This window comes from Pelodiscus sinensis, chromosome 9 (assembly GCF_052426305.1).
Source record: "Pelodiscus sinensis isolate ZL-2025 chromosome 9, ASM5242630v1, whole genome shotgun sequence".
Taxonomy (NCBI): domain Eukaryota; kingdom Metazoa; phylum Chordata; order Testudines; family Trionychidae; genus Pelodiscus; species Pelodiscus sinensis.
In genome coordinates this window covers 14214299-14242273 of record NC_143060.1, presented here as the reverse complement: position 1 = coordinate 14242273, position 27975 = coordinate 14214299, and the positions used below count along the sequence as shown (strand labels likewise).

Here is a 27975-nt window from a genome sequence, read left to right as displayed (position 1 = left end):
AATGAGGCTGTTTGTCATCCATGTTCACACCGCCTTGTATACAGGCTGAAATCAGTGATACAAGACAATGAAAAGATAGTTCTTTGCACAGAAGACCAGAGAGTGGTTCAAGCCTTTAGTGGCAGGGATTTAGTGTTTAACTTGTCCTTGGAAACCAACTCACCATTGTAAAATCTTGTTCTATTTGCCACATCGGGGACCGTCACAATTGAGTTAAAGAGTGCCAAAACCCCAGATTATAGCGTAGTCTTTTTCTAGTTGGAGATGAGGTAATATACAAACGTTAGCAATGTCTACTTAAGCCAGACTTAGCCTGTGGATAAATATACAGGTCCTTTGACCTGCAAAACTTGAAGTGCCTTTGTTCAGAGCTACTGCGCTGGCTTACATTACAAAATAAATTATGAAAGATAAGTTGGCCTCAGGAGTTTTGTTTAGCTGTTCTGGACATGAACCTTTTCACTGTAACTTCGTTTTGCAGGCTACCTATCTACCTCACCAAAAAGATGAGGAGAAATTAAGACTGGTTGGAATGTTTCCGACAATTGCATAGGGCACTCCCTCTTGGCTTAGAAAGAGACAAAGACAGGGAGGAAGGAGAACCTTCCATCTTGAGTGAGTTTAACGTCACGAACGGCGTAACAACGTCACAAAGATGGAAGATGGGCTAGGGACCTGACAAACTGGAGGATGTAAATTTAAACCTGCCTATCTATATAAAGGGAGATGAAAACACCCTAAGCAGGACTAATTTGGTCACATTTGAGCAACATAACTCCCAAACACAAGCTTATCACCCTCAAGGGCTAGTCAGATCAAGCTCACAAAACCAAACCAACCATTGCTACGTTAATAATGTGACAAAAGTACTGGCCTCTATGGATGACCTTTTCAAACCTGATTATCTGAAGTCCAGGAAATTCATCAGGAAATCACTGGCTGGAACTGAAAACAGGGACTTCTCCATTACCTTTCCTCAAATCTTCTGTCATCTTTGTAATCTTTGCTTCCATATTACTGTTGCTTAAGTGCAGATTGTGCGTTCAGCATTCATTCCACAGGAGCTTATGTTCAAAGACCTTTAGCCCTCCAGTCTCTTAGCCGTTGTTCTGTCATTTGTGAAAATGAATCAATGCTAAATGCTTTAAAGGGTTTAAGCAAGCACAGTGCAAACCTGCAGCTGGAATCTTGTAAGTGGCAGTTGGTTCATAATGTATGCATGGGCTGAGCCGTCAAGTGACAGATCTCATCTTCTATGATGCTGTTTGTGATTGGCTAAGCCAATCCTAGATAGGCAAATCCAATTACAGATGTCACATAAAAATCTGCCATCTGTGAGTACTGTGCATTCTTTTTGGATCCTACATTGTTCTTATAATGTCTGGATACGTTGACTCTTGAAGCATTTGAGAGCCTGTACAATAGTTTGCTGCCAGAACAATCTGGTCTGAACTGTCATTTCCAGGACACTGGGAGATATGCCACATGACTTCACCTTGGCCTTTAAGATACCTTTATAACACTGTCTAGACTGCAACATTATAGCAGAAAAAGATATGCAATTTGCAGATTTACTTTCGAAAGAGGCTTTTTCGAAATTTGGAGCCTCAACATAGCGCCAAATTTCAGAAAAAAGTTCTCTTTTTAAGACATCCCTTATTTCTCATAGAACAAGGTTTACAAGGATGATGAAAGAGTGTGTCTGTTCTTTTGGAAAAAAAAATGTTTTAAAAATGGAGGCATTCCTTGGCACTGCTTTTCTCCCAAAAAATGCAGTCTAGACATAGCCCTACTGACCACCTACAGAGCACTTTCTGGGAACAAGCTGGCCACAGAAGACCATTTTCAGTATCTATCTATAATCCATCCTCATAACATGACCAATCCAGTGAAACTGTTCACAAGCATAGCCTCCATGCCCATAACACCACACAGCTCAAGGGCCTCCATGTTGGGAAATGTGTCCCATCACTTCACATGGGCAATCCTGAGGCAGTGCGCATGGAACTGATTGAGTTTCAAAACATGGTGGCAATATATGGTCCATAACTCTGAGCCAGACAGCAGGATATTCAAGACAACTGCCTGAAACTGTTACCGTCATCTGAAGTTTAACACCGTGGTCATTCCATAAGTGCTTGCTCAGGCTTCTGAAGGCGGCACTGGCTTTGGCTAGTCAAGCAGATACATCATCACCAGCATTTATGGTGGAAGACAGTACACTTCCAAGGTAGCAAAACTTATCAACAGCCATAAGGACAGTATCGGCAGTAATGATCACTGAAGTACTGGGCTCTTTCCAAACAGACTCGGACATAATCTCTGTCTTCTTGAGGCTCAAAGTGAATCTAAAACTGTGAGCAGAAATAGAAAAACAATCAAAGCTCCTGTACGTCCTCGACTGAACAAACCAATAATGCACAGTCATTAGCACACAGAAGGTCACGGATAGTTGTAGTGAACACTTTGGTGCAAGCCTGAAGACTTTGGAGATTGAAAATGCGACCATCCATTCAAAACTGAATAGGTATGCCCAACGCACATTCCTTGGAAGCAACTCACCGCATCATCAAAAAGTAGATGCTGAACAGGAGAGGGGCAACAGCACATCTTTGCTTTGTACCATTTGATACTTCTAAATGTGTTGATGTCTCTCGATTGTTAAGGATGTGACCCAGTATACCATCATGAAAGGACCAAACTATATTGATACATTTTTCAGGACAGCCAATTTGCCCAAGTATCTTCTAGAACCCCTTTCTGCTGATAGTGTCCAACAACTTGGTCAGGTCAATGAAAATCACAAAGAGATCCTGATGTTGCTCTCTGTATTTTACTTGGGTCTGCCTGGCTGTGAATTACATCAGCAGTGCCTCAGCTAGCACAGAATACACACTGACTTTCAGGAATGACACTCTTTGCGAACACATGTAATGACAGCCAATTGTAGAGGATGCAGGCCAGGATCTTACTAGCTATTCAGCAGAGAGATGCCTCAGTGGTCATCACAACATGCATGGTCACCTTTCCTCTAGTATATGTGTACAATCAGGGCATCTTTGAAGTCCTGGGGGACTTGTTCTCTCTCCCAGACAATGATAAATGGATGAGACTGTGCATCAGCTGGCCACCACCAGCTTTATAAATCTCTGATGGGATCGCGTCACTGCCAGCTGCCTTTCCAGATTTCATCTGCTTGACAGCTTTTTGTATCTCATCAAGAGTGGGCAGTATAACGGGCTGCGAATCATTAGCACACTAAGGAATCTCTTCAAAATCACTGCTGTCAAAAGTTGATGTCTGGTTTAATATCTTGCAGAAATGTTGAGCCCAGTGGTCAAGGACTTTAGCACTATCTGGGCCACAGACTGCCTTCAGCCCCTCATAGAATGCTTTGAGATTATGAATCCTGCTGGTGGCATTCTCCCTAATTAATGTCTTTTCTACACTCATATTCTGTGCTTGTGAGTGGGGAAGTATTGCCTCAGAGCCACTTGGGGTGGCTGAGGAGCTGACAGCTTCCATGCGCCCCTGGGCAAGGTGAGAGGACCATGGCTCCCTGCTCCTAGAGGGGTGGGGCCAACACAGAAGGGGTGAGGCTGAGGGCAGCTGGCCCTCAGCACTGCCCAGAGTGTGGTACATGTCCCCTCCCTCCGCTCTTAGCGCTGCTCAAAGCTCACAGCATGGCACTTTGGCAGTGATTTAAAGGACCCCGGGGCAATTGTCCCCTTTACCCCTCCCTGTCAGCGGGCCTACGGGTGGTATGTGATTTTTTTTTTTTCCCAGATTCCTGGGTGGAGGTTCTGAGCTGTACTGTTGAAAACAAACCCCCTACTGAGACCCCCTCCTCCAGTAGCTGCCGGCTTAACCTGGGAGAAGTCTTACAGAGCTCATTTAAATATTGTTGGCTAGCTCCTCAGTTGCTACGAAAGAAGCATAACTGTGCTGAAACCCATGTTCCCTGTAAGCGGAGAGTCCAGTGCCACCCAGCTGATTAGCAGAGAGCCCACAGCCGGCGGCATGTGTGTCTATTGGTGGTGCACATCTGCGAATGCCTTGGTGTACATAACAAAACTTATTCCGCAAGGGAATGGAACAAATTAGAGGGAGCATTGGCTGAAATCTCTCCCTCCCCTCTTTTTTGCCAGCCCTTTTGGCTGCAAGCATAACCTTCTGAATGTCATCTTCCCAAGCCTCATAGCAAGTGTCCTCTAACAAGAGCTCTTAGAGGGATCCTGCTTCCATTTGTCTCAATATGGTATAGTTTAATAACACGTAAACATTCCTAAGCCACATGGCTGTTCATTTAGTAGAATCATCCTTGTGGGGAGGGTCTGAGTTGAACCCATATTTATTTCTAATCTCAGTTTCACAGTGATTTGGGGAGGGGTGATAATGCCTAATTCTGAATAGGGATGGGGGGGGGGCCGCAAATGAAAATTTATGATCTCATCCATCATGTGAGCAAAGAGCCCTTTAGTGTCTTCTGAACATCAGCAGAACTCTCAGCTGGATTACAGCCTTAGTTTTCACTCCAAGAGGAGTCTGAGGACTGTGCATTGTTGATAATTACACAGTGAAGAGTCTAAACTAAACCAGGTGTTTTTCCCATTTTGCCAAAAGATAGTTTGACACACACTGGCTTAACAATGGATGGCTTTGCCAGATCACACACTGATATATGACACACTGGCCACTCCAGTGGTCCCAGTGGTGAAGTAATTTTCAGGAAAAAAAAATTGTAAATTATTTTAATTGAAAATAACAGGCCGGTTGGCATTGTCATGAAAAGTACGTTAAAGGGAAAGTTTCTGTGAAAGAGAAAAACTCTGACCAGTCGTAGGTTATAAAAGTTTCATTCAGTTTTCTTTATGTTGTAGCAAAGTACATTATTGCTGAAAACTTCTTTCAAAGGTCCCTCTTTAGGTCGTGCTAAAGTAAGACAATCCACTACTTTAAATGTGAGCCGCTTTCTGTTTGTTTGTGATCGATGACATGCTGATCAGGCATATGGAAAATGTAGGCTACTCTAATTGATACAAAGGAAATGTTTTAGTTCAGCAGCTAGGTATCTGTTAGCCAACCACAAGTGCCTATTTAAATTGTGCATGCTTAAAACCAGAAGTGGCTCATTCTTGAGGGGAAGGGAGGCAGGGCTGGAGACAGAGTAAAGGCACCAAGCTTTAGCAATAAAGTCTAGGGGGGCACAATACCCCTGTAACGGTATGTCTACACTAGCCCCCTAGTTCGAACTAGGGAGGCTAATGTAGGCATTTGAAGTTGCAAATCAAGCCTGGGATTTAAATATCCCGCGCTTGATTTGCATCTTCCCAGCCGGTCCCCATTTTTGAAATTTACAAGTCTGGACTAACTGACCACATCTACACGCAGCAGGGACTCAGTATTTTGAATTAAAGTGCTAAATCGAACTACTTGTTATTCCTCCTGCAACTTTGAATGCCTACATTAGCCTCTCTAGTTCAAACTAGGGGCTAGTGTAGACATACCCCAAGAGAGTACGTGACCCCACATTTCCCCCAGCATGTGTCACCTATACTTAAAACTTGAGGCACCTAGATAGAAAGGTTTAGGTATTGTGTTCAGTCCCATTTGCTGGTGTTGGAATAAACTTTAGTGAATGCTACCCCTGCAAAAATGGACATTGGCTAAAATAGAATTTACAGGTGCTATATAATCTGTATCCAAAAAGTGCATCACAGCAGACAATACACCTTTTTTTGAGATCTAGCTCCTATGAACAACTAACTGGGCCATTTGTAATTGAATTGTCTGGTAATGTTATGGAGTCCATTCTTTCAAGGGTGCTGAGCACACAGCTGTAATGGGCTCTGAAAACTGGACTTTATTAGATACCTAATTTTAGATATAATGATGATCTAAAACTTGAAAACTCTGGCCTAACTTTCTACTGTTTTTAAAGCGACTTGTGTGATATTCTAACAATATCACAATGTGTTGTGCCTCTCCAAAACCAAGCTGTTCTGGGATGGAAAGAAGCTCCTTCCTTTTGCGAGAGAAGTGGCCGGTAGGGTGAGGTTAATGTGCCCAGCCTGGATCTGCCAAGTCTCCAAACCACACAAGCTATGAGTTCTGGCTTTTCTTCCAAATACCACTTGGCACTTAGATGCAGCAGGAATTTTGGAGTCAATGACTTACTAAGGGGCATCTCTGCCTGCTGCCATGGGACCAGAGAGACATCTGAGGCTATGTCTACATTGCAGGCTCCTTGCACAAGAAGCTTTTGGCGGAAGAGACCAATTTGCTCCAGGGCATTTTTCTCACCCGGATCTCGATGTGTTTTTGACAGAAATGTGCTCTCGGATGCACGCCACCTACTTTCTCTGAGCACTGCAGCAGCCTGGTAGGGCTTTCTATAATCAAACCACAACGTTTGGAGGGTTGGCAAGGAAGGCTGTTAGGTACCCATATGAGTCACATTTATTTTGTGGAGCCAACTCGTGGGAAAGAATCCCATTGACCCACTGATGCTAGTCAGGTACATGCTCCCCAGAATGAATGAAGGTTGCACGAACACAGAAGAACCTGACCCACTGACATAAGAAAGCAGGCAGTAGGGCTGGTCACAATAAATAATCCTCCTCCAACCTTTGGTTTTAGCCTATATGGCTTGCATAGGGCTGGATTTAAAACCTGGGCTCGTTTAGGTGAAAGAGGCAGTCACTTATAGGTTCAAAGAATGTATGTGGATTCTCTAGCGCAGCTGGTTACTATGGTCTTGGTCGGGGCTCCAGGTAGAAGGACAAACCGAACACAGCAATCTCTTTCATCGATTCCATAGCACAGCCTTCTCTTTGGGTAGAAAATATATTTTTGTATCTTTTGGAAAATAAACACTTGTTCCTCTCCATAAAATTAACACAAGGGTGTGGGAAAGGTTTCATAAAACTGGCACTTGTCTTATGAATTCCGGAAAGGAGGGGAGGGATGTGCCGGAGCTCAGGGACCTCAAAGGACAGTGGATTGATGTAGCCCCGATTTTGTATTCTACAATGCAGCCCGAAGAGGGGGATTTTATATAATCTGGCTGGCATGACATTGTACTGGAGGAGCTCGTGCTGGCTCAGTGAAGAACATGGTAGCGTCCATGACTGCTGTTCATTCACAGTGATGGTTCGTTGCTGGCTCCTGTATGACTAGTTAAACTGTACAACACTAAGTGGTGACTGAGACATATATCCTGTAACACGAGTGTCCCACGCTCAAAGCTGGAAATGCACACCTTCCACCCCAGTGCTGAGCAGGGAACTTCCTCTGGGTAGTGAGAATGAGCAGCACACTGAAATTGACCGAGGAGGTTCATTTTCACAGCTGCATTCTAGGCAGCAATGAGACTGAACAGAGATGCTGATCTATTTCAGTGAGCTATTCTGAAAGCAGCAGAAAAGGCAGGGGCGCAGAGAACTATCCCTCTTCTTCTCTTGCCCCCTTCCTTTCTTCCCCAACTCCGAAGCAACAGAACAACTTAGCTTCTGATGCTGCTTTCCAGTAGTGGCTACTTTCTGATCTACAGTAAAGCTGACCACTGAGTCTGGCCAAATACCTGTCACTTTCATGCTGCGGGCTCAGAAAACTAGGAGCAGTGGTGATATGGGACTGATTAGGCAAGGAGGGGAAACTAAATGAGAGATTGGGCAAAGATTCTCTTCCCTCTTATTTCCAATTTACTATCAGTTGGTATCGCTGTCATGTCCCTTTGGATCTCTCTGTCTTCTGGCTCCTTTTCTTACCCAGCGCTGCCCCCTCTTCTTGGGCTAGCTCTCGGTATTCCATGTGAGCATGTACCACTGCCAGGCCCGCCGATGGGAAGGTGGGGGCAAAAGGGGCAGTTGCCCCAGGGCCCAGTTATTCAAATGCGGCTGGGTCTCCAGCTGCCGCCACTGCCAAAGTAGCAATGATGGCGGCTGGAGCCCTGAGCCCTTTAAATCGCTGCTTAAGCGCCATGTCGAGCTCTCTGGGCAGCACTAAGGACTGTGGCAGGGGCACGCTGTGCTCCAGGCAGCACTGAGGGCCAGCTGCTCTCAGCCCCAGGCCTTCCACTCTTGACCCCACCCCTTCTGGGAGCGGGGAGCCAGGCCCGCCCCCGACCTTGCCCAGGGACTCAAGGAGGCTGTTGGCTCTGCTGATCACTGCGTTATATAATGGCATTACAACATCTGTAGTCAGGGACAGCAGGTTTGCCAAAGTGTTGGTTATGCACAGAATGCCCAGATCCCACACTCCTCCATCACCCAAACTCCCTCCTCTCCACCTGGCTAAGGCTTTGGGAGGCAGTTTGGGTGGGTGCTGGCTGGGTGCAGATCGTGGAGTAGAGTTTGGATGCTGGGTGCAGGCTCAGGGCTGGAGCAGAAAATGGGGGTGCAGGAAAAGATGAGAGGTCAGGTCTGGGGAGGGAGGTTGGGCGCTAAGTGCGGTCTCTGGGCTGAGGCAGGCGGTGAGGATGCAGGAGGGAGTGAGGAGTTCAGGCTCTGGGATGGAGTTGGAGGGAATGGGCCGGGCAGAGGGCGGTCGGTGCAGGAGGGAGCTTGGGCATAGAAGGGGGTGAGGGCACAGACTCTGCGAGGGGTGAGGTGCAGCAGAAAGTGTGAAGGGATGGGGGTACAGCAGTTACCTGGGGCACCCACTTTGGGCATTGGCTCCTAGGTGGTGTGACACCTGGGGGTCTCTATGTGCTGCTGCCTACAGGTACCACCCCCCACAGCTTCCCTATGGCTGCAAGGACACTTAAGGTGAGGGCAGCAGGGGTACGTCTAGATTACAGCCTTTTATCGACAGATACTATCAACAAAGCTTCTGTTGACAAACAGCCTCTAGACTGCATCCAGTTCTGTCGACAAAGCAAGCTGCTTTGTCGACATGAGAGTGTAAACGCAAAGGACAGTGTAGATGCAATAACGCCTTCTGTCAACAGAACTCAGTTGACAAAAGGCATTATTCCTTGTAGAATGAGGTTTACCGCCGTCGACAAAACTGCGGTAGAGTAGACGCGGGTATCGTTTTGTCACCAAAAGTCCACTTTTGTCAACAAAACCCTGTAGTCTAGACACACCCCAAGCAGAGAGACACACACCTCAGGGTTGTGCCAGCAACTGCCCGGAGCAAGCAATCGAAAGCTATTCTAGCTCCACTACACTGCTGGTGATGGCAGCAGGGGCCCCTGGGCCATTTTAAGTCACCTGGAAGTAGCAGCCAGGGCTAGGCAATGCACCAGGAAAGGTGCGCAAGGACAGCAGGTGGAGTCCGGGGAGAGACCTGGTCCCAAACTTTGCTGGATCTGGGCACCAGGCCAGGAATATTCCCATATATCTCACCACCCATGTCTGTGGCTCCTCCTCTGTTCCTTGCACTGAAGTTTGAGTTGCTGAGTTTTGCTGCAGAGGCTTTCACTGTGCTGTCCCTTGTGATGTCCATGTCCTTATGACTTGCTTAGAACCCAGCCGTGAGGCAGAAGAGTTAAAATTATTCATTCTAATGTGTGTGAGCTAAGATTTCCCTGTCCCCAGGCTATTGTGTGCTAACTGCTCTTCGCTCTGCCTTCTCCAGGCTTGACTATACTGTGCTGCAGCTGCAAGCCCCATGCCCTTTTGCACCTGTGTCACATGACTCTGTGACTGTTAGTCCTCTGGTTCATCTCGCAGTTCCCCATACAGAAGATAGAACCCTGTGTAACAGAATGGCAGATGGCTACAGCTATATGCATTCTAGTTAAATGTAACATGCCACTAACATGTTTCTGTAGAATGCGCATTCCAAAATGAGTGAGAGAATAAGGAGCATCTCTAGATTTAAATCTGTATTACAAACATACACACAATCAACCTACATGACTATTGTAGTGCTCAGTTTACAGTGGTGGTGGCGGCCATAGAAATACCTAGATTAAAACACATAGCTATGCTTATTAACTACAGTCTGCTTTTTTAAAATCTATTTTGGTTCCAAAGATCATCTGCAGGACTACCAATTTACTCACTTGGAATAGGAGTAAATCAGGTAACCCAGATTTGTATTTTTCACAGTGATGACAGAATTTTTCTTAGATGACAGAAACCCATCTGTATCTCATGTAGGCTTTCCTAGATTTATTTTCTATTCAATGTAAATTGGGGAAGGTTCTGGCAGGCGCACCATTCACTTCATGTAAACTTAATGAATGTTCAGGCAAAAGAGAAATGATCTTTCTCATGAGATATCAAAACCACAAGCCTCATTCTGTTCCCATTAAAGTTAATGGCATAATTCCCTCCGCTAATTCTGGTTGGAGGAAACACAGCCTCCTAGATTTCAAAGAGGATAGTGACAGAGTTTTCAGGCCACATTAGCTTTTGTACAAATGTAATTTCTAATCTGTTAATATCTGAATTGGGCAGTGTCCTTGTAGCCATTGCTGGTTCCATATGTTTTGTTGGATCAACTTCTGTGGGTGAGAGAGAAACTTTTGAGCCTCATAGAGCTCTTCCTTAGGCCTGGGAAAGAACTCCCAGCACCACAACACAATGCAAGGTAGAAGAGATTATTTTGCAAATTGTAATTCTCCCAGGCCCTGGGTGGGGCGAACAAACAAGCAGTAGCCGTTATAAAGCAAGGCCTTAGGATCAGGACAGCATGAAGTCAGGCCTCCTCGCAAGGGGAGGTTGTTTGCCTCTTCAGGGGAACTTGCCTCCCAAGGGAAAGGGGGGGGAGGAGACAGGCCCACCCACTCCACTGTGTCCCAGCCCAGGGACCTAACAGCGGCAGCACCGGCTGCCACTGAATTGGTGGGGATCCTGGCCGCAACATGCCGATCTGGTCAGTGGGTTAGTGGGGATCCAGACCACAACACGCAGCCCAGCTGACCTCCATATCCTCAGCTGGTGCTAGGTCAGCTCCGCCTGGGCTATTTCCCCACCTGGCTCCATAGCTGGGCGATAGGCTCTGCGGGGACCGAAGGAGCTGGCAGGGCATCCATGGGTTCTGGGGGTGGTTCAAGCAGAGGTCCAGGGGACCCGGCCCATTCTTCCAGGCTCGGCCTCAGTCCTGGGCGTCCAGGATAGGCCTCAGGCCTTAGCAGGTTTCTCTGCAGCTTCCCTTAGGTACCAGACTCCAGCAGTGGTCGCGGCAGCCTGGAATAGTCCTCCAGCAGTCCGACCCAGTTATCCCACTGAAGACCAAGCCTCCTGTCTGCTCGGCTGCTGGGCTCCAAATGAGCTGGGAGCTCCCTTTCTTATACTTCCAGTCCCGCCCTTCTGCTTCCTGTAGGTGGGGCCGGGGCACTCTGGCACCGCCTACCAAGGGGTCTGTAGGGAAACTTCCTCTTCGGGGTCATCAGGAGGCCACGCCACCTCACTACACATATGTAATGAGCACATATTGTAAGAGACCATTCAAGGGAGAGTGGCCCATTAATACCTGTGCCCTCATAGGACAAAAAGATTGTTGTAATGAACACCCACCAGTCTCTTTTCAGTCTACAGTTTTTTGGTGTGTATCCTATCTGAAGTGTGGTGGGAAAAGGAAGTGCTACAGGGATGTTCTTAAGAACACTTTGGTAAAGTGCGGTATCAGTGCTGACACCTGGGAGAGGCAGGTGAAGGATCAGGTAACCTGGAAGACCGCCATCAAGAACGGTGTCCAAAACCTTGAGATCAAGTGACATCTCCGTGAACAAGACCAGAGAGACCAATGTAAGGAGCGTGCCCAGGCCCAAATTGGCCCCACTGGTGTCAGCGCCACTGGAGATAGAAACCTCACATGCAGCCACCTCCAGAGAGTGTTCCTTGCCAGCATTGGCCTAATTTCTCATATACGTATTCAGCTGTTATAGGAGTCCAATGGGAAATCTTACTTAATTTGAGGGATCCCAAAGAGAGAGTTATTTTTATGAATTAATGATGTTTTTGCCAAATCTTTAAAAGCAATAAACAGCAAGAATTCTGACTCCTGGGATTCTTTTTTCGGCCTTCCCCCTACCTGGAATGGGAAATAAGAAGAAAGTCAATGTTAGAGTATGACTGTCATGCTAGAAGAATAGAAAACCATTTACCTTAGGAGCAAAGATTTTTCCAGGGTCTGAAACACTTCTTTATCCAATAAGCTCAATAACCTTGTGAGATGAAGAAAGAACAAAGAGCATGAGACATACAAATGAGAAAGGGGTCAATTACTGCATTACAATCTCCAAGGGTGTGATTTTAACACAAATTGCACATTTAGTCTTGCATCTTTTAAGTGACTCCTTGTTTTTCTACCTTTATAAATAGGTACCAGATGCCAGAGGGAACTCTCAAAATTTCAGTGAAACCTGAGATAGAACGACCTCAGGCTACTTATTTCTTTTCTTTTTACAACTTACAGCTTACGCTGACGTTTTGTTTAGAATTCACAACCACAAAGGCCTTTCTTCCAATATTCTACTTTTAAAAGTTTGACAATAGCAAGTATTTGTCACTGCCTGTCACACTCTTCCCTGTTAAATAACAATCTGGCAGTATCCCCATTCTAAAAGAGGTGGCTACCTTTCCTCGCCCAATTTCAATGTCCCCAGCTGTAAAAATGTCATCTGATCCACTGGCAAATGTATTGTAACACTCCAGGTTATGTTTTCTCTGCCCTCGCTTGCCACATTATTAGGAGAGGAGGGCTGGGAGCTAAGGAGAGAGGTCAGTGCAAAAGCTGCCTTGCTTAACAATGTGTGTGGGCCTGTAGCCAAGTGATTCTGTTGCTCATAGAAGCCACCTCTCCTATTGGAATGAGCACCAAATTAAAACATACATTTCAAATTAAATAATTCGACATTGTTTTTTGTTCTTTTTTTAATTCAAAACACTTCACTCCCCCTCCTGAGAGCCCTCCTGGATTGAGTTCGTTGGATCAAAGAACAGGGAGTTCTGTACAAGAATGACATGTTAAATTAGGGGGCTTTGCGTCCCAAAGGAACGAGATGTTTTGCAATTCAGTATTGGAATGCAAGGAAGATTCACGTCCTTTCACTGAACACACAGCTTTCTGAGACAAAAACTGTTAAATAGAATTAATATCTTTATTTTAGCTTCACAGCCTTTCAGAAGACTATCCCTATGGTACTGCCAACAGTCCTGCTTGTCTGAATTCTCAGTGGCTTGTTTTCATTAGGCTAAAGTGGGCTACTTACCCACGGGCTGCCTTGCATGGCATGCTAGGCTATATTAGCAGCCACTGCAAAGTTGTAAACCATAATGATACACTGCATAATGGGCCTTCTGAGTTTGGAAACTTTCATTTCCATAACTTGATAGGAGTTTTCCTTTTGCATAGAGTTTAAAATGTGCCATCGTTTTCTTATCCTTTGTTCTTAAAGAATAGCGATTTTCCAAGCTCACCCAAAAGAAGACTAAGAAAATGCATTTATGCTTCATGCACCAAATAAGTCTAGTCTACATTTATTTCAATTGGCCTTTGTAAATCAAATGTGGTCTTTTGTGTCTCCTGCTCCTCCACCCAACCACTTGCCATGTGAAGAAATTTCATTTGTGCTCATCAGAGTTATACACAAGTGTAACAAGTAAACTGCATCTTCTGAAGGGGACGATACCTTCAGCCAGGCAGAGCACATTTCTGTTTTATGGTAAATTGCATTCTTGCCTCTTTCTATCTAGACAGCTCCTTTGGGACTCATTCTTCAGTCCCTTCCCTCGCATGCAGAACTCCCATTGACTTCAGTAGAAGTCCATGCATGATAAAGCAGCTAGCAGTCCCTGCCACATGTTATTAATTGTCATATTTAGGAAGCACTCAGAAGAGCGCTTCATCAGGAAGGAAGGCTCAGTAGTTCCGCTGCACAAGCACTCAGTTCAGCATGAATCTGCTCAGATTTCTGGAAACTCTTTCTTAACCCCAGGCATGCTCTGAGGATTAGCAAGGCATTAGCAAAGTCAGACACGAATCTTAAGTGCATAGCTCCTACCACACTTGGGCTGTGTCGACACTGGCATGAATTTCCAGAACTGCTTAAAACGGAATACCATTCCGTTTTCAGTTTTTCCGGAAAAGGAGCGTCTACATTGGCAGGCTGCTTTTCCGGAAAAGCCCTTTTTCTGGAAAAGCGTCCGTGGCCAATGTAGACGCGCTTTTCCGGAAAAGAGCCCCGAGCGTCATTTTCGTGATCGGGGCTTTTTTCCGGAAAAGACTACTGGACTGTCTACACTGGCCCTTTTCCGGAACAGTGTTCCGGAATAAGGACTTATGCCCGAGCGGGAGCAGAATAGTTTTTCCGGAATAGCGGCTGATTTTGTACAGTAGAGCATTGTTGCATTTCCGGAAATTCAAGGGCCAGTGTAGACAGCTCGCAGCTTATTCCGGAAAAGCAGCTGATTTTCCAGAATAAGTGGCCCAGTATAGACACAGCCTTGTAGTTTGATACCCACCTTTACATGAGTAACTTCTTATCCTTAAAAGTAGAAATCTCCAAAAACAAACTTACTTTTCACCATTTATATTTAGTTTTCTATTAAACTAGACCATCAAGGGTCATCTTCTGCTGCTCATGCATTGGCATGATGCTGTTCATCCAGTCTCCTTGGATCTCCAATGCCAGAGAGAAATGGACCCTATTGTTATTTAAAATTAATGTAAAAAATATTTCATTCAGATTAGGCCTCTGAGAGAGCAGCTATTTCAGCCTCTTTTTAGTTAGGGGTTTGTTTGTTTTTTTGTTTTCAGCCAAGTGTGATAGGCGGTCCATAGAGCACTGGTTGGTCACATGGGGTGTGTCTAAACTACATGGTTCTGTCTACGGAGCCATGTAGATTAGGCAGGACGGCAAAGGAAAATGAAGCGGCGATTTAAATAATTACAAGGCATAAAGGATCTGCCAACGAAAGGTTCTGGGGTCGGCAGATCCCCGTCTAGACTGTTGCACTAAGCCAACAATCAGCTGATCGGCGCAGCGTGGTGGCCATTTTGATTTAAATGAAGCGGCGATTATTTAAATTGCCGCTTCATTTTCCTTTGCCATCCTGTCTAATCTACATTGCACTGTTGACAGAGCCATGTAGTTTAGACGTACCCGTGGTGTTGGTTACTCCTTGTTCCAGCTACTATATGATCTTGAAAATAACTAACATGACATTCAGTGTTTTCCTACTCTTACCCTGCCACAAAGGTCATTGTAGTAGCTACCTCAAGAATGTTGTTTGATCGTGACTAGAGGGGAATTTGGGCATGTAATCATGAATGGAAGGAGAAGGGTCCATGGCACAACCTCTATACTGGGTAAGGGAATGAACTTCTGGACTGAGCTATCTGACAGTATCTCTTTAAGCACATACAATTTTTGGTGCAACAAAATGATTTGGAGAGCTGAGTGAATAAGTCATAGGGTGACAAATTCATTCTTTTTCTGTTGGTTTGGACACTTTCCAGATCACCACATGGATGTTTTTAATCTGCTCTCGTTCTAATAGGAATTTATTCAGCGAAATCCTATGTCTTGTGTCATGCAGGAGATCAGACTAGTGATCAGAATGGTTCCTTCTGGCCATGCAATCCCTGAATCTAAAACCAAGTTCTCAATACTTTTGAAGAAATGTGTCATTGTTGTCTCACACTACGTGAGCAGTTTTGCTTTGCTGTGAGTGGTCTACAAGTTACATGGCTATTGTTCCCTGGCAGGAGGAAAGCAGCTCATGAAGTTTGCCGTACAAATACTCTCAGGAAGCAAATTTAAAATTCACTGTAAATCAATGTGCCTGCATTTCCTGTTGCGCCCCCTCCCTTTCCAGTCGTGGAATTTGTCCATGCCCCATCCAGTAATGCACAGATGGCTCAGAAGAGGCGCTTGGGCTGAAGGTGGAGCTGGGGGCAGAACTGTGAGGGAATGAAGGCAGATCGGGTTGCTCATGGCAACTGGGCCTGGGGCCAAAGCTGGGCTGGGGGTGGAGTGCAGTTGAGTGATGCTCCCTCCCTTCCCCCACAATGGAGGACAGCCTGGGTCCCATTGTTCATTCCCCCACCCCCTGCCCCTCTAGTGGGGCATGCTCCCCTAGTTTGGAGCTCGCTGCTCTAAATGAATAGTGAGCATGCAAGACTAGAACTTCCTTTCCACACGCATTTGTGCAAGCAAAACTCACTCCCATGGATGTTTGGCCAGGTTCACTCGGCATAAAGTTCAGTGAATAATCATGGGAAACATTGGCAGCATTTGGCCAGCTCTTATTACAAATGCTTTGTACCTGGTTTTCTATACAACTTCTAGCGAGTGGCTTTCTTCCGGGAATGAAGAACATTCCTAATGGATGAGCTGCTGAACATTTTGTTGGATTATGAATTGCCAGTGGCTGGAGGTATTTTTGAACTATTTGTACTAAGCTAACTGAAATCTGCAAGTCATACTGTTCTTTACGCTCACAGCAGCGTTACCAACCATCAGTGAATTCACAAACCGTCCGTAAAAGGCTAAAATTGGACCTATCTGTAAAATCTATGAAAACTTTAGATATTAGTAAACAGAAAGTGAGTTTTGCAGTGGATCCCCTCCCCCTTGGCCCTGGGATCTCTGTGCCATGGGGCAGTTCTAGGGAGTCTATAATTCCCAGGGCAGGGACTCCCTCAGACCAGCTGCTGGCTGGTGTGAGGGAGTGGCAGGGGACTCGTCTTTGGCCTCACTAGCCTCCGAACAGCTGCAACTTTTGGTAGGCCTGCGTGCAACACACACCCCTGCCGGGCTCCTTGTGACTGGGATGCAGGGAATGGGGTACCCACGAGTAAGTCTCAGTGGAGTGGTCACAGATGGAGGCCTCCAGTCCCCACCAGGTGAGCAACTCCTGGGTGTCTCCTCCCAGGCTGAGAGAAAGTCCCGGAAGGGAATGGTTGGGCCAGTGAGGGGCCTATAATAGGAACAGGGCCTGGACAGCGTGCTATCTGTCCAGCTGCCTGTATGGTGGGCTTCCCTCTTCCCCCAATTGCCTGCCTGCTGTCCTGCTTAGTTGCCAGCTGGGCTGGGGTTTCACAGGTGTCTCTGTCAGCTCAGCTGAGAGGCAGGTGTTGTGATGTGTGAATAAAAACATTGCATACATGCATTTGATGAAGCTCATGCTCCAATAAATCTGTCTATAACATGCCACAGGACTTCCCATTGTTTATAAAACTGGGAAACCTTGTTCAGAGGAACACTGAATAAATATCACCGGATGGACCATACTTTTAGGATTCCGATGCATATGCCGTACCACTTAGTTACCACTGTTGCCAACTGGGAGTGGAATAGGCAGGGAAGGGTCCATGGGATGTCAAATTACTATTTTCCTTTCCATTTCTAACATCTGCATGTCACTCTTTGGCCTTGAGCAAAATTTTGTCCAAGGTTTTGTCAGGGAAAATGGCAACTTAAAGTAAGCAAGGAGAGAGAGACCAGGGGGCAGGTGAAGAGGAAGAAGGGAATGGGAACTTTCTAAGCATCTCTTAGATTAGAAGCTAGAAGTGGTCCAGAACCTCCCCTCCCCCTGTCTTTCCCTGGTTAGCAAGCAAAGAATTGGGAGAAGGGGAGAGAAGTAGTTAGTTCTGCTCTTGGTTGGTGGCACACCATCAACATCGGGATGGGCTCTTCAAAAACACTTAATGTCATCTTAACTCTGCTCCAGTTGAAGTCAATAGAAGTTTTCCCAGCTCTCTCATGGGGTCCTAAGTAACACTGCTCACATCACAACCTTAACTGTAATGATTAGGGCTGGAATTTTCAAAGGTGCCTAAGGGAGTTAGGCACCCAGCTTGCATTGATTTTTTTTTAAAGGAATCTAAGTTTAAATAGCATTTTGCCTGTCATCCCCGCAGGCATCTTTGAAAATTCTGGCCTATGTTTGAAAGGGGTCAGCAGTACCAGCAGCATGCTAAGTGTTTTGGGAAGTCACACAGATCCAACCTCCACTAGGCATGCTTTAAGATTCCCTTCTTACAGTCCATTTATTTTTTGTGTCATTTTATAAGGCAGCCTTCTTAGCAGTGGAAATTTTGCTTTAATTACATACTGCTCCATTTGATACACTTGATTCTTCTGACATAAATTTGAAAAGTTATTTGCATCAAAGCTTGGTGAGTTGGAACCCTTCCTAAATATATAAAATAACTTCCTGAACTAAAATTGCTAACGGCCAAATCCAGTTTTGTTGAGCTCAATGGGGATTTTACATTTACTTCACTAGAACAAGAACTTGGGGCTAACAGAACAATGCAGACTTTGTTCTTGAAAGTTTAACAGGTGCTTAATATAACTAGGTAAAATACTGTATCTCGCTACATGAATTACATCTTCTTCTTTGTATTGCACCTGTATAATTGTATTTTGCATATATTTGAAACCCTTTAGAACAAAAGGGGTATATCTTTTTCTCATCAGGATTTGTTCTTTGTGTTTCAACACAGATGTCCGAACACTGGCATGATGTATGTAATCATAGAATCATAGAATAATAGGACTGGAAGGGACCTCGAGAGGTCATCGAGTCCAGCCCCCCGCCCTCAAGGCAGGATCAAGCTCCGTCTACACCATCCCTGACAGATGTCTATCTAACCTGTTCTTAAATATCTCCAGAGAGGGAGATTCCACCACCTCCCTTGGCAATTTATTCCAATATTTGACCACCCTGACAGTTAGGAATTTTTTCCTAATGTCCAATCTAAACCTCCCCTGCTGCACTTTAAGCCCATTACTCCTTGTCCTGTCCTCAGAAACCAAGAGGAACAAATTTTCTCCTTCCTCCTTGTGACACCCTTTTAGATATTTGAAAACCGCTATCATGTCCCCCCTTAATGTTCAATCTAAAGGGTTGTTGCAGTGTTCAGCTACATGTAAAAGACCTTCTTATTCTCAATCTTTGGCTTTGGAGAGGACCACACAGGATCAAATTTTTCACTCTTTGATTGCCTTTTTAGGCTGAGTTTAGCACACAATGTAATTTGAATAATGGAGTGGCAACACTTCATAATTAGGGCTGGTCAGAACCCAGAATTATCATTCTGTGGGAAATTCTGAAACCTGCCTAGTTTCCACTGGAAGACAGCAAAATCAACAGGGTATCACAAAATATTTTGATGTCGATTAGCTGGCATTTTCCCACCAGAAAAACATTCCACCAGAAAACTTTCAAGCAGCTCCAGTCATACTTATATATGCATAGTTTTTAATGCAACCCTGTTCCATTAGACCTTTAGCATTTAGCTGTGTTGTCTGAAACCTCATTTTAGACTTTCTGGAATTCATTTAATCGCTGTTGCTACTTTTTGCATGTAGTTACAGGCTCACAGATTCTTTTGTTGGTGATGAATAGTCTCACTTCTAGGGCTTCTAGAGTGTAGTTTTTATAGCGTCTATTGGGGGGGGTTCTTCTGTTAAATGTTTGCAAATTCCCTTTGGAGGCTATTGTTCATTGCACCTCTCATATGCAAATATAACCCCAGGACCATATCTAACGCTAGGATGGATGTGACATTTTTACAAGTACTTAAGTGATTTAGAAGCCCTATTTGTTTAAAAAAATGATTTTAGGCTCCTAAGTCTCATTGAAAGTCAATAGTGACACTGGTTTTACTGGTGACCAATCAACACTTTGCTTTTTGAGGTAACTCAACATTAAACCACCACTAAGTCCATTGTTTTGGTGGCTGCAAAGTGTGGTGTTCCATATAAAGTCATAATATGCAGTGTGAGTAACAGGTAGAATTTTAACAGTGACATTGTCTGCTTCGCTTTGCTGTAGAAATGAGAGGAAGCCAGTGTGGAGGCTTGAGGAAGGCTGGTTCCAGGCGGTGGGTGAGGTAAATGATTTTCACAGCAGCATTTTGAATGGATTGAGCTGGAATGTGTGAGGCGCTGGGTGGCCAGAAGGGAGGAAGCAGCAGCCCTGAAGGTGAGTGATTGGGGCCTAGACAAGGGTCACCACTGATAACAAAACCCAGCCCTCAGGGACACTTAGCAGGTGAGCCCTTCGCTGTGAAATGCTTTTCTTTCAAAACAGTCTTTAAATCTTCTGCTAATGAACTAGAGCTCATGACGATTAAGGCTCTTGGACACTGAACAGTGCATATCCCACTGTCCCCATGCAGTCCTGCCAATCTGGCTCTGTTCTCATCTGCTTCATGCCTGATTTTCCTGGCCTGGGCTGTTTTATTTGCCAGTGGCCATCAGTTCTGACCTACAAAGCTTCTCGACTTACCCTGTGCCTCCTTTGAAAAGAGATTGGGGGGGGGGGGGGATTTGGGATGCGTCCAAAAGGGGGATGGGCTCTATTTCATTTGTTACCTGGGGCAGTGTGCGAACTCTGGTTTCCAGGGGTTAGAATGCCCCCCTTCTACTTCACATAGAACAAAGGCCAACCAATCAGCAAGGTTTCAAACCCGCCGTTAAAACATGAGCGTGATTAATGCACGGCTTTGAATTTCATGTATTATTGAATTGTATATGTTGCTGTGTGCTTGGAGGGCTTTCCTTTTTAAAGTGCAAAACAAATGTGAGCTTAAATGGGGAGAGAGAGGAAAGAGCTAAGCAAAAGTATTTCCATATGGATTCTCAAAATCCTATGCCTGGAGGACAAGGGTGGGTAGGGATTTATACTATGCTTCACCAAATCAAAAACTAAATTTGAACCGCGATAATGAAGACGCACTGAATTCAATTGCAGAAGAGCTGAGGGATGCAGGACTGCTGCCAAGAAAACTTGGAGTCCATTGCTTGTCTGTGGATCTGCTGATGCTCCAAAAGATTTCAGAGTTAAAGTAACAAGCACAACATGCTACCTTCCCCCCTACCCCCACCACCTAATTTAGCGTTATTATTTTTCAGCAACTCAGCTCTAAGCAGATTTAGGTCTTGATCCTGTGACAGGATCCCAAGGTTGGACCTTCTCGCTTATTGACTTTGATGTTATACCACATGGACAGAGGGGTCTTTTGGTTCTCATTGCAGGGTGAGTGCGCTTTATAGAGCATTGTTAACTGCCGCTGTCTCATTAATCCCATTTTAAATGATAGGGATCATTTTAAAATGTGACTGAGCAATTCTGAAAGGGGAAGGAATGTTGTCTAGTTTTCCAAACAAAGAATTGTGTCCTGGCTCTTCTATTTTATCCAGGGACTGCCACAGACTCACCAAATGATCTAGGGCAAGTCACTAGACCTTTCTGTGTGTCATGGGGGCGCTCGCCCCGGTAGCCTCAGTGCCCCCTGACTGTCTTCACATATCCCATCTCAGGGCGAGTTACAGTCTGTATGGGTTGCTCATCATCGGCTTTACAGCAGTTTGTACTGGCCCTTTAAACAGGCCAAGCCTACAACAGATTCTCGTCGTAGCTGGGCACCCCCCCAGTAGGGGGACCCGGGCCCACCCTACTCCACCGGGTCCCGGCCCAGGGCCCTGCGAGCAACCAGGTATAGGGTCACTCCCTCGGTGGGGCTAGCTAGCCAAACCCACCAAGTCTCTCGGGCCAAGAGGGACGCCTCCCGCTCCTGCCCTGGGCCACTTCCTACCTGGCCTTGCCCAGCTGGCTGCGATCTCCAGGCCGACGTCCCCTCGGCGGGTAGTCTCCTGGTGACACCCACTCGCCTCCGGTTTCCTCCAGGCCTCTCCTGGAGTCCCCGGCAACTGCTGAGCGAGAGCTTCCCTCTCCAGTTCCTTTCCTGTAGCTGTATCCCTCTCAGGAGCCCTTGCTGCCTCTGCAGTCAGCCCTGCCTCCCCTCCAGCAACCGGGCCTCTCCTTTTATAGCTGGCAGCTGGGCTCATTAGCCTAACCATCTCAGCTGGTCTTCCAGCCTCCCTCAGGCTCGGGCCTGAGCCTTGGGCTTAAAGGCCCAGTGCAGGGCAGGCGCCCTGTCACACTAACCATCTCAGCTGGTCTTCCCGCTTCCCTCAGGCTCGGGCCTGAGCCTTGGGCTTAAAGGCCCAGTGCAGGGCAGGCGCCCTGTCACACTAACCATCTCAGCTGGTCTTCCAGCTTCCCTCAGGCTCGGGCCTGAGCCTTGGGCTTAAAGGCCCAGTGCAGGGCAGGCGCCCTGTCACACACCTTCCCCTTCGGCTCGTGCTTCCCTTCTTCCGCCAGTCCCAGCTGGGCCTCTCTTATCCCTTCCCTCGGGGCCTGGTATCCCCTGGAGGCCTTAGCTGCCCTCGGGCTCGCCCTCGCAGCCTCTGAGCATGGGCCGCAATGTCGGCGGGTCAGCAGGCGTGCTCCCCAGAGGGTCACCCCGCCAATGCTGGTATGGGACTCCACTGCCCCCTCTCTCACCCCTTCTCCCAGGACTCCATCCCCTTCCACTGCCTCGCTATTGGCTAGGGACCTAGAAAAAAAATCTGCATTGTTATGGGTTTTCCCCGGCCTATGACAGACCTCAAATTTATAAGGCTGCAAGGCCAAGTACCATCTCATGACCCGCGGATTGGTTTCCTTCATCGTCTGGATCCATCGTAATGGTGCGTGGTCTGTTATCAAGGTGAAGGTCCCCCCTAGCAGATAATAGCGGAGTGCCTCTATTGCCCACTTAGCTGCCAGGGCCTCTTTCTCAATCGTGGCATATTGTAGCTCCCGGGGTAGTAACTTCCTGCTCAAATAGAGGATGGGGTGTTCCTCCCCTTCCTGCTCCTGTGAGAGGACGGCTCCTAGTCCTCGGTCTGACGCGTCTGTCTGTACTATAAATGGTTTAGTAAAATCCGGTTGATGGAGAACCGGTGTCTGCATCAATCGGCGCTTTAACGTTTGGAACGCTGTTTCACATTGTGCGGTCCACTGGACCCTTTGGGGTCGTGCATTTTGGGTCAAGTCTGTCAAGGGCGCCGCAATCGTGGCAAACTCCGGGATGAACCGCCGATAGTAACTGGCTAATCCCAGGAATTGGCGGACTTGCCTTTTTGTAGTGGGGGCTTTGTAGCTTCGTAGGGCCTCCACCTTGTCCACCTGAGGTTTTATCTTCCCCTGCCCCACCACATAACCTAAATAGGATACTTCCCTTTGTCCAAAATGACACTTACCGGGGTTAGCCGTGAGTTTGGCGTCGACCAGGGCCCCAAGGACCGCCTTTAGATGTTGCAGATGTTCCCGCCAGGTTTCACTATAAATGACAATGTCATCAATATATGCAGCAGCATATTCCTGATGTTTGTATAATACCTTGTCCATTAACCTCTGGAACGTCGCTGCTGCCCCGTTCAATCCAAATGGCATTGTGGTGAACTGGAACAGGCCAAATGGTGTGGCAAATGCGGTCTTATCCTCCGAGGCTGGCGTCAAGGGAATCTGCCAATACCCCTTAGTGAGGTCGAGCGTAGAGATGTAACGTGCTTTACCCAACCGTTCCAACAGTTCATTTACTCTGGGCATGGGATAAGCGTCAAATCGTGAAATTGCGTTGACTTTCCGGAAGTCTATGCAGAAGCGCATCGTGCCGTCAGGCTTAGGCACCAATACGATGGGACTGCGCCACTCGCTTCTCGACTCCCTGACCACCCCCATTTGCAACATCCGTTGCAGCTCTTCCCGAACGGGCTCCCACATTTTCCTGGGGAGGGGCCGTATGTGGTCCTGGATCTTTTTACCTGGGGTTGTCGCGATATGGTGGCTCATCAAGGGGGTCTTGCCCGGTTGTGTAGTTAAGACCTGTTTGTATTCCCGCAGAAGGGCGTTCATCTCTCGGCGTTGTGCCTCCGTCAACTCTGCCCCGATATGCGTTGCCCCTTCTGCCTCCAAGTCGCCTCCCCAGGGTCCAAGCTCCGGCTCTGGTTGCTGTAAGGTGATAAGCATACCCTCCCGTGCATTCCACTTCTTTAGTAAATTGACATGATAGATCTGCTTGTCTTTCCGTTTTCCCGATAATCTGATCTCGTAATCAACTGGCCCCACCTGCCGTATGACCTCGAAGGGTCCTTGCCATTTGGCCAGTAATTTCGAGTCTGGTGTTGGTAACAGCAGGAGTACCCTGTCGCCTGGTTGAAATGTTCTGGATTTGGCCCCTCTATTATAATATTGGGCCTGCCTATTTTGGGCTTGGAGGAGATTCTCTTTAGCCAGTTCACCTACGGTTCGGAGTCGTTTTTGTAAGTCCAAAATATACGGTACCGTACCCTTCACCCTTGAATCCTGTTCTTCCCAGGCCTCCCGCACCAAGTCCAATATCCCCCGGGGTTGTCGGCCATACAGCAATTCAAATGGGGAAAATCCCGTTGAGGCCTGGGGCACCTCCCGGACTGCGAATAATAAGGCCGGTAATAACCGGTCCCAGTCCTTTGGGTCTAGCTCCACAAACCGCCGCAACATCCCCTTTAGTGTCCTGTTAAAGCGTTCAACAAGTCCATCTGTCTGGGGATGGTAAACTGAGGTACGCAATGCCTTAATGTTTAATAGGCGGCAAAGTTCTGCCATCAGCTTAGAGGTCACATTGGTCCCTTGGTCTGTTAATATTTCCCTCGGGATTCCCACCCGGGAGAATACTTGCACCAATTCCTGTGCCAGCGTTGACGCTGTCGTATTCTTAAGGGGGACCGCCTCCGGGTATCGGGTGGCATAGTCAATTATAACCATTAGATATTGATGTCCTCTTCGGGACCTCTCCAGAGGTCCTACTAGGTCTAAAGCCACCCGGTCGAATGGTACCTCTACCACGGGGAGGGGAACTAAAGGGGCTTTTGGTACCCCTCCCTGTCCCGTCTTCTGGCAGTCTGGGCAGGACTCACAGAAGTCTCGGACTTCCTTATAAATCCCCGGCCAAAAGAACCTTTGTGTTATGCGCTGTAGGGTTTTTTCACGCCCCAAATGGCCTGCCCAGGGATTAGCATGCGCAAGGTCTAATACCCGCCTTCGGAATCTTGCCGGGACCAACAGCTGGGTAACCTCCATCTGCCCGTCAGCCGTCCGCGCGACCCGGTATAATCGGTCGGCTCTTACCTCGAATCGCGGGGTTGGTCGGGGCGCTGTCCCGTCGGGGTCTCCGTTCTCTCCAGTCGCTTGTTCCCAGGCATGGGTTAAGGAGGGGTCTTCTCGCTGGTCTCTTTGGAAGTCCTCTTCCCCTCCTACCTCCTCTGAAGCGAGGGTTTTCTCCGGTCCGGGCTCCTCCCTTGGCCCTTGGGACCTGCCCCTTGTCGAGTTCGCCACCCCAGCTGGTGGCGGTTGCTCCTGTGCATCCCATTCATGCAGGATGCGTCTGAACCCCGGCCAGTCCCGGCCCAGTAGTACCGGGTATACCAGTTTCGGAGCTAACGCTACCCGGCAGATCGCTTCGTCCACCCCATCTGACAGGCGGACCCACCCCGTGGGGTAGGTCCGGACATCTCCATGTATGCATTGCATGGAGATGTTTCCCCCTGCTGCCTCCCACTCTGGGACTAGCTCTGTCCGTACCATTGTCTGGCTGCACCCCGAGTCCACCAGGGCGGTCACTGTCTTCCCCTCCAGCTTTACCTGTAGGGTAATCTTTGTCCTATCCTGTGGTCTCGCTCGGAGGTCTGCAGCCATCACCTGGCCATACACACCCTCGGTAGGGGCGTCGCCGGCCTGCCGGGGTCCTATGGGTACCGGCCCGTACGCCCTCTGTGAGGGCTTCCTGCCTGAGCTCCCTTGCTCCTTGATTCCACCTGGGTCCAAACCACCTTCTGTTCGCCCTTCAGTTCCCCTTAACGTCAAGGGCTGGTGGTCCCCCGGCCTCCTCCCGGGGCTTTGGCTCTTCATCCTTCCCCTTGAGCAGGCTGGGGCTTCCCCGGTCTTACTCGGACAAGCCCTCCGTAGGTGGCCGGGCTCCCCACAGGCCCAGCATATCCGTGCCTCCCCGGTTACCTTCACCGGGGCTGCTCTCCCTTTGTTCCTATTAGTTGGGTGGGGCCTCCTGGCTCCCACCCCATAGGGGCACTCCCTCCTCACGTGTCCCTTGTGCCCACAGGCCCAACACATTTTCAGGCTCGGCCCTTGCCCCCAACTCTTGGGGCCTGGTTTATTATGGGGTCCAGGGTCACCCCTTTTCCGGGGCCGGCTCCCCTTTTTCCATGGCCCGGCCTGTAGGGTCTCCCAGGCCCTCCAATACTTATTCATTGTCAAAAAAAATTTTTTTTTTTTTTTTTTTTTTTTCCTTTTCAACTCCTGTTCTAGTCCCGTGGCCGACGGACCACTATTGGTTCAGGAAGACCCCTCTTTTACCTTGGGGTTGGGGCATTGCCCACATTCTCCACCATCTGTCATGGGGGCGCTCGCCCCAGTAGCCTCAGTGCCCCCTGACTGTCTTCACATATCCCATCTCAGGGCGAGTTACAGTCTGTATGGGTTGCTCATCATCGGCTTTACAGCAGTTTGTACTGGCCCTTTAAACAGGCCAAGCCTACAACAGATTCTCGTCGTAGCTGGGCACCCCCCCAGTAGGGGGACCCGGGCCCACCCTACTCCACCGGGTCCCGGCCCAGGGCCCTGCGAGCAACCAGGTATAGGGTCACTCCCTCGGTGGGGCTAGCTAGCCAAACCCACCAAGTCTCTCGGGCCAAGAGGGACGCCTCCCGCTCCTGCCCTGGGCCACTTCCTACCTGGCCTTGCCCAGCTGGCTGCGATCTCCAGGCCGACGTCCCCTCGGCGGGTAGTCTCCTGGTGACACCCACTCGCCTCCGGTTTCCTCCAGGCCTCTCCTGGAGTCCCCGGCAACTGCTGAGCGAGAGCTTCCCTCTCCAGTTCCTTTCCTGTAGCTGTATCCCTCTCAGGAGCCCTTGCTGCCTCTGCAGTCAGCCCTGCCTCCCCTCCAGCAACCGGGCCTCTCCTTTTATAGCTGGCAGCTGGGCTCATTAGCCTAACCATCTCAGCTGGTCTTCCAGCCTCCCTCAGGCTCGGGCCTGAGCCTTGGGCTTAAAGGCCCAGTGCAGGGCAGGCGCCCTGTCACACTAACCATCTCAGCTGGTCTTCCCGCTTCCCTCAGGCTCGGGCCTGAGCCTTGGGCTTAAAGGCCCAGTGCAGGGCAGGCGCCCTGTCACACTAACCATCTCAGCTGGTCTTCCAGCTTCCCTCAGGCTCGGGCCTGAGCCTTGGGCTTAAAGGCCCAGTGCAGGGCAGGCGCCCTGTCACACTGTGTCTCTAATATAACATGATATAATTAGGTAGAGTGCCTTCAGTGGTGGTTATAGAATTTTTAATTAATGGGTGCCAAAGTCTTTGGAAAGCATACTGCACTGAAAGTGTCCAGAAAGTGTCCGTACATGTCTGATGTGCAATTTTATACCCCACTGTAATACTAACGCCCTGTTCCTACATTATGCTGCAGCTACCTTTGCAAGCCCTGTTGATTTATGATTTTTTTTTTTAGCAGAAGGAAGACGGTTCAGCCTCCTGTGGTGCCAGATGGAGTTTATATTAAAAATGGCTAGTTTATAGAAGGGAGTACGAACTCCATGGGAAATCATGTCTGATCAATTTCACCTCTCCTTCTGTTCATGGGTTTTCTACCCACATCTTGGGTTCTCTTTGTTCAAAATTATTTAAATTAATTGCAGAACCCTGAACAGGGCTTCTTGATTAAGAAGTTACACCATTATACACTACTGCTTTAGTTCTATAGGATAGCTGTGATTCCCTGCTCTGAGAAGTGCCTTCAGCTATGCCTCTTATGAAGACAAATCTTTAGGACAACTTATGTTACCATCACCCTGGCCTGTTAACACTGGCATCATTTCAGGCCGTGGGGGTGGAATGTGTTCAAATTTTGGCTGAGGTCACAAGTTAAAGTTACAGTTTTATGGAGTGAATTTGCTTCCTCATCCCTGTCCAATCTGCTCCTTCTGGAAGTGTTCATGCTCTAAAAGCTGGAGGAAGAGGGGGAGTGGCTCGTTCTAGTTCCTCATTTGTTCACATCACAAAACCAAGTGCACAATTGGCAGCCTCTGTCCTGGACCAGAATAGCAGGATTGCTGCAGGTCACTCTTGTGGCTGGATTTCAGAGAAACATGCTGAGCCTCTGCCTGCACTAAATCTTGGATTTCTGAGC

At 47.7% G+C, this 27975-nt stretch overlaps 1 long non-coding RNA gene across 1 annotated transcript in view; it reads left to right on the top strand.

The window, feature by feature from the left end:
• LOC142830548 (uncharacterized) overlaps nucleotides 1–27748 on the top strand; it is a 48605-nt gene extending 20857 nt beyond the window's left edge. The window contains exons 2-3 of the long non-coding RNA XR_012905866.2: nucleotides 19746–19895; nucleotides 27298–27748. This is a non-coding gene — a long non-coding RNA (uncharacterized LOC142830548). The remainder of the gene's footprint in view (nucleotides 1–19745; nucleotides 19896–27297) is intronic.
• The last annotated feature ends 227 nt before the right edge of the window (nucleotides 27749–27975 follow it).